The following is a 7,636-nucleotide window of genomic DNA, read 5'->3' on the forward strand; positions in this document are numbered from 1 at the left end:
GAATGCATTAATACGTGAATATAAGACAGAATCTCTAACTTCAAAGTTCTTTGAGTCTTATTGCAAGACAAGGTGATCCTACATCAAACAATTAAAGAACAGCACAAGATAGAACATAATTAAGTTCTAAATCATCTGGTTCAGGCTGTAAGTGCTGGAGTTTCAGAGAAGAGAAAGATCCATGTGGGCTGGAGGAGTTAAGGATGGCTTAAATATAATTCCCCAACATTACAGTACCCTGGAAACAGCAGTGCCGGTCTTAAAACTGAAGAGAGATGAAAGCCAACACAGACAGCCTTATTTACCCAGTGTTGTACAGCAGACCACCATGATATTGGGGGACTGAATTAATATCACTGGCCATGGGAGGTTAACACTGTTCAAGTGGACTTATTCCTGCACAATTAATAATGGGCTCTGGGCTTCCCTGGTGGCGCAGTGGTTGAGAGTCCGCCTGCCGATGCAGGGGACACGGGTTCGTGCCCCGGTCCGGGAAGATCCCACACATGCCGCGGAGTGGCTGGGCCCGTGAGCCATGGCCGCTGAGCCTGCGCGTCCGGAGCCTGTGCTCCGCAACGAGAGAGGCCACAACAGTGAGAGGCCCGCGTACCGAAAAAAAAAATAATAATAATAATAACAATAATAATGGGCTCTGACGTAGTCCATTCTCATTGTATTCTTTTTTTAAAGATGCTTTTTAATTGAGGTAAAATCCATGTGACATAAAATTAACCATTTTAAAGTGTACAATTCAGTGGCATTTAGTACATTCACATTATTATGTAACTACCTCCTCTCTCTGGATCCAAAATATTTTCATCACCCCCCAGAAACCCTGCTCATTTTATACTTGAACCAGCAAAGCAATATGGTGGATTGGAAGGAGCTCTGACATGCAGGGCCTTGAGTTCCCATTGGGGTCTATGATTAAGTTACTCAAATCTGACCCAGGGTAAGTCACCAGTGATTTCTTTCTTTCTGACCCAGGGCAAGTCACCAGTGATGTCTTTCTTTCTTTTTTTTAAAAAAATAAATTTATTTATTTTATTTATTTATTCTTGGCTGCGTTGGGTCTTCGTTGCTGCACGCAGGCTTTCTCTAGTTGCGGCGAGCAGGGGCTATTCTTCGTGGCAGTGTTCAGGCTTCTTATTTCAGTGGCTTCTCTCGTTGTGGAGCACGGGCTTTAGGCAGGAGGGCTCAGTAGTTGTGGCTCACAGGCTCTAGAGCGCAGGCTCAGTAGTTGTGGTGCACGGGCTTAGTTGCAGCACATGGGATCTTCCTGGACCAGGGCTTGAACCCATGTCCCCTGCATTGGCAAGCGCATTCTTAACTACTGTGCCACCAAGGAAGCCCACCAGTGATTTCCAGACCTCAGTTCCATCATGTCTAAAATGGGGATATATGATTAAGATGATATCCAAGGCCTCTTCTAAATTTACAACACAGTTATTTTAAGTACAGTTGTCTTTCACATTTGAAGATAGTTGGCATAAAAACAGATTTGTTGCTTGACTGTATTATGCAAAAAAAAAAATCATGGTGAATGTCTGTAAGTATGTATGCATTTTAAAGGGCAGAGGTGGGAGGAGGGTAGACTAGCTGAGGCTAAGATGGAACCAGAGCCATGCATTGGTGAAGAGAGTGGAGTCTGGGGAGATTATCTAGCTGGCTCTTGCATTGTTTGTTCACTTGGGTATTTTAGTGTTTAACTCCTTGGTCGACTCTGAATTGAATTCAGCAATTGGGTTTGTTCTAGACTTGCATTAGGTGCTACCACTGAGCTGTGTTTGTATCCTGAATAATTTTATATCTAATCCCAAGGCTAAAAATGTTTTTCTCTTTCTTCCTGCCCCAAACCTTTAATTACCACTTTTCTTTACCAGCCTCTCTGTGCACGCCTCATGGAAAGAACATGTTTCCAGTTTTCTAAGTAATTTCAGACTTATGCAGAGTCCAAGAAAACGCACAGAATCTCAAAACTAATGGAGCAAGAAAAGAATGATTATATGCTGAGTCTCCTGGGTTCATGGGGAGTCTTCTAAAATTCAGTAGCTATCTGGAGGTAGTAGTCCATTGCCAACATTTGAAGTTCAAGAATGGAGAGATTCCCTGAGCATGGGATTGCCTCCACACGCTGCTTTGGGTAAAGATACGAAAGGTAAGTCTAATAAAGTGAGCCTAGAAGCCACAGGGTTGTTATTGCGAGGGTCCTTCAAATCATAAGAACAATAAGTACAATCAAAGGCAGAAGAAATAAATACATCGGTGGTTAATAGGACAGATTTTGGTGCAAGGCTGACTGGGTTTGAATTCCACTTTATCTACTTACTAGCTGGGTGATTGGCAACTTACTTAACCTCTTTGGTGTAAGTCAGCCTATGCTAAATTATGCTGCAGTAACAAACAATTCCCAAGTCCCAGTAGCATAAACAAACAAAAAGTTTTACTTCTTTTTTATTTCTTTTGGGGTTTTTTTGGCTGTGCTGGGTCTTAGTTGCAGCATGTGCAGTTGAGGTGTGTGGGATCTTCGCTGCAGTGCGTGGGCTTCTCTCTAGTTGTGGGGTGCAGGTTTTCTCTCTCTAGTTGAGGCATGTGAGCTCAGTAGTTGTGGTGCATGGGCTTAGTTGCCCCTCAGTATGTGGGACCTTAGTTCCCTGACCAGGGGTTGAACCTGCGTTCCCTGCATTGCAAGGCAGATTCTTTACCACTGGACCACCAAGGAAGTCCCAAAAGTTTTATTTCTCATTCACTATCCCACCTCTCTACTCTGGTACCCAAGCTGAGGAACAAGCCTCTATCTGGGTGGGACATGCTAACTTTGCAGCAGAATAAAAAGGGAAATGGTGGAATCATGTAATGACTCAAAGTTTCTCATCAGAAGTGGTTTACATGACTCCTATCATATTTATTGGCCCAAGCAAATCACACAGCCAAACCAGGCTTCAACAAGGCAGGGAAGAGCAGCAAATACTTGAGAATCATACAATCTACTATGAAGTTATCCTGTTTTCCCATGTGTAAAATTGGAATAATAAGACTATTTACTCCATAAGTTTGTAATAAGATTCAATGGGATAATAGTTTTAAAGTGCCTTAAAGCATGTCGTAAGTGCTAAGAAAATGTTAGCTATTGGTATGGCCTTACTGATACATATCTGCAAGTGGTTTTCATTAAAAAATTTTTATTATGAAAAATAATCAGAGAAAAATACGGCATATCACACAAGCAAAGAGAAAAAGAATTAGAATCACTTTTAACCTGACTGTCAGTCAGGTAAGGAGAATACCATAAGTATTTTGGAGTATATCTTTAAGACTTTATACGCACAATCACATCACATCACACACACACACACACAAACACACACACAGATGTATGTTACAAAAATGAATTATAAGGGCTTCCCTGGTGGCACAGTGGTTGAGAGTCCGCCTGCCGATGCAGGGGACACGGGTTCGTGCCCCGGTCCGGGAAGATCCCACATGCCGCGGAGCGGCTGGGCCCGTGAGCCATGGCTGCTGAGCCTGCGTGTCCGGAGCCTGTGCTCCGCAAAGGGAGAGGCCACAACAGTGAGAGGCCCACATACAGCAAAAAAAAAAAAAAAAAGAATTATAACAAGTTGTATTATAATCTTTTTTTCCATCTAACTCTAATGTAACCATCTCCATGATAATAAAAATATATTCAATCCATGATTTTAATCGGTTTCATAGTATTACATTCTTTGTATATAACATTTTCCTTCAAAAATACCATCCGCGTACTATTCGGGATATGCAGATTTTTAAAATACTCTTTCCAAGTATTTGGAACTCACTCTGGTTAACAGTGGTTTGCTGCTCACTCTCCCTCATCTGTCCACAGTTCGGTCTTCTCCTCAGGTCACATTTTTAGAAGTGGAATTACAGGTATCTTCCCAAGGCTTTTGATATGGATTGGCAAAATGTCCTCCAGGAAAGGTCCAATTTGTAAATTTCACTAGCAGCGCAGCTCTCACTAAATAAGATTCCTTTTTTTTTTTTTTACACTTTTTGCTATCTTAGAATCTAAGGGTGGCAAATGTCATCCCAGTTGCTACTTTAATTTACATTCCTTTGATAACAAATAAGGAAGAAATTTTCCTACAGTTATTGGCTACTTATATTTCTTCTCATGTGAGTATAACTGTTTTTCAAATATACTCGAGAACTATTGTGATTTTCTTTTAAAAATTACACTAAGTCAAAATTATCACAAATATTAAATTACACCTAGTAATTATTGTACATTTTGTTAGATTCAATAGTGGTATCATAGTTCTGTAAGAAGTTGTCTGTATTGTTAGAGATTCTTACTGAGGAACCAGCAGTGTATGGGTGTTCTCATTTTCCCACTACCTCACCAATGCTTGATACGGTCAATCTTCAATTTTTGCTTTCCTGGTTGGTGCATAGTGTATTACATATTACATTGTGGTTTTAATTTGCATTTCCCTTTTGGCTACTGAGTTTGAACACATTTTTATATATTTATTGACCATTTATTCTTTTGTGAAGTATCTGTTCAAGTATCTTGTTCATTTTACTATGGGAATATATGCTTTTTTCTTGTTTTGTGAGAATATCTATATATTTTCTACATATAAGCCCTTTGTCATTTATAAGTGTTGCATATATTGCAACGGTGGCTTGCCTTGCCCCTCTGAAAACGGTCTTTTGATAAGTAGAACTTCTAAATTTTAACCCAGTCCAATTTATTAATCTTTTGTTTCATGGTATAGTACTCTGTGTATCCTGTTTAAGAAATCTTTGCCTACCCTAAAATCATGAAGTGATTTTTCTACGTTATCTTTTGGAAGGTTTTGGTTTCCCATTTAGGTCCATGATCCATCTGGAATTGATTTTTTTTGCTTAGTTGTCAAGGTTTCCTGCACCAGATATTTAAAAAAACAAACAAACATCCTTTCCCCTGGTCTGCAGTGCCATCTTTGTAAAAATTGCAGTGTCAGCATATATGTGTTTGTTTCTAAGCTTCCTATCTTGTTGCGTGGCCTATTTGTCTACCCTTTTGCCAATTCCACACTGTCTTAATTAGCCTAGCTTTATACATCTGGATATCCAGTAATAAAAGTTTATCTGCCTCATTTTTCTTCTTTAAGTGTTCAATCCCCACAAGGGACTGTATATATATTACTTCTGGGGTTTAGCCCTTTGGGTCCTCACTGTAACATGTGGTGGTGTTTAGGAACCCCCCTTTCTTGCTGTGCCCCCAAATTTTATCTCGCAGTCATACATGCTCTACTCAGCTTCGTGGTCGCTCTCTCTTGAAACAAGCAGGTACTTCTATGGACAAACTAGCCCTCCCAGTGACAGGCTCAACACTCTAGGCTTCCTTCTTCTGCTGGTTCTTGGCATCATGATTCTTCAGCCATGTCCTGTTAGCCCTCCAGTACCTCAAACTGGTATATTTTAGGTTATGTCCGGCTTCTCTAAGTGAGAGGTTTAGTCTGAATTATCTAGTCTGCCATTACTGAAGACAAAATTCCTAACCCTTTTAACATTTAAGTATATTTGGAAATGTTCACAATACCATAATTTTTTTAATGCAAAAAAAGAAAGGAATCTCAAATCCACAGGACTTTGGGTCATTACATAACTCCTGCATCATTAGCTACCAGACATGACTGCGCACCATTGAAGTGCTAACACAATGTTCTGATTCTGGCCGAGGTCCTCAGACTGGAAATGCCTGAGGCTCACAGATGCCACTGGAACAGAGGCAGGGTCTGGAGCCACACCTGGAGATGGTGTCACCTGAACCAGCACTTCTGACGTTTGACCAGCCCAGACAGGTTAGGGAACTCAGTGCCAAGTACTTAGAACTAAGAGGGAAAAAACGCTTAACTGACTGAAGTTTTTCATTTTCAAAGGACTTCTCTGGGCTGTGTCAGAAGCACCTTATATAGGTACCCATGTCACTGTGCGAGGTCTTTTGATATTCTCATAGGCGGATTTTTGTATGCAGAAAAGACTGTTTCAAGTTTTGTTTTAGAAATAAGATTTCCAATTTATTACGAATGAATGCTAACATTTAATGGGTTCTTATCATATAGCAGGGACTATTCTAAGAGCTTACATCTACTATCTTATTTAATGCTCTATTAATATTCTGCTATTAATGTCAGCATGTCCATTTTATAGGTGAGAATACCAAGGCACAGTCAGGTGAATCTACCAGCCCAGAATCACACAGCAATTCAATGGCAGCGCTGGTTTTAAACCCTGGCAGCTTGGCTCCAGCAGCAGTAAAGCTATGCTCTACTGTTTCTCCTTAAAGAGCCAAATTTGAAAACCTGCTTCTAAGTTATGCTTTTACTTTTAGCTTATAAATCTCATTATTCTATGTGTAAGTCTAACACATTTTAACAACCACTTTAAGGGAGACTTTGATGCATGGTTGATTCAATTTATAAACTTGGTTAATTAAATTCCCTTAAACATTTTAAACTGCAGTTATAAATTTACTATGTTCTCTTTCCTTTTTAAATACCTCATCTGACTGATTTAACAAACAAAAACTTCCCAGCTACTTACATTCTTATAAATCTAATAAATTAAACTTCTGAGTGTGGTGAACCCTAAGTTCTCCTAAATGTTTTAACCCTGTATGTTAATTTTATAAAATTTCCATTTAAGATCATAAGCCTCATGAGTCACTCAGTTCCCATTTTAAACTAAGATTGCAAGGCTGAACTGTTTCTGCAGAAGACAAATTCTCTTCAACTTTAGAAAATTAAGATACCAAATATGCAAAGAATTCCCTGATATGAAAATATCAATGCTACCAATTTGATTCTTTTAAACATTCCTATTTTTAATTTTAAAAACTTCTGAGTTAAAACATGCCTGCACTCTAAGGAAACAATTTTGTCCTAAACAAATTTGGGGGTTACCTTCCCTGGCTTTTTTTTTTTTTTTTTTTTCCTCTCTCTCTCTACTGGAGAGGATTCTTAAATGACCAAGGGTATTAACCAGAATTTGACCAGACTCTTGTTTGCAACTCCAACATCCAGGATAAAGCCATGTTTGCAGTCACCACTCCTGACTTTCAAAAGTCCAAGAATGAGTGGGCGTGTGGTCCTGATTCTCCCCGGGTTATGATTTTAGCTAATTTTTAAGTCATGCAGTGTCTATAACCTCTCCTCAGGTATCCTCATATTTTATTGGGTTCAATAATCTATTTGCTACTCCATTCCATTCTGATCTATTTTTTATTCTTCTTCTCTGTTAAAGCTATGCAACTTGTATGGATATTAATATAATAACTGATTGAATTCTGTGTGTCTCCAATGGCTATGTCTGACTCGAATTATAACTTCTGCGATATTCACGCATATATACGCAACACTCACCCACACACCCCAAGATATTTTTAGGCCCACCTAGTATCTTAGACAAACTATTGACCAGTTTTGAATATCCAAAGAATCATAAGTCTAAGCATTTGCTTAGGTGAGTTCTAAGAGAAATGAATAAGAACATTTGCATAAATTAAATGTGAAGATACTTGCCAAAGAAACATGGGTTTGATTGCAGATTTGAAATGAAATTTCTCACTTAGCTTGGGAATTGCAAATCAGTTGGTCTCACAATCTCC

The sequence above is a fragment of the Mesoplodon mirus genome, assembly GCF_964341445.2.
Source record: "Mesoplodon mirus genome assembly, chromosome: 13".
In the NCBI taxonomy this organism is placed as follows: domain Eukaryota; kingdom Metazoa; phylum Chordata; class Mammalia; order Artiodactyla; family Ziphiidae; genus Mesoplodon; species Mesoplodon mirus.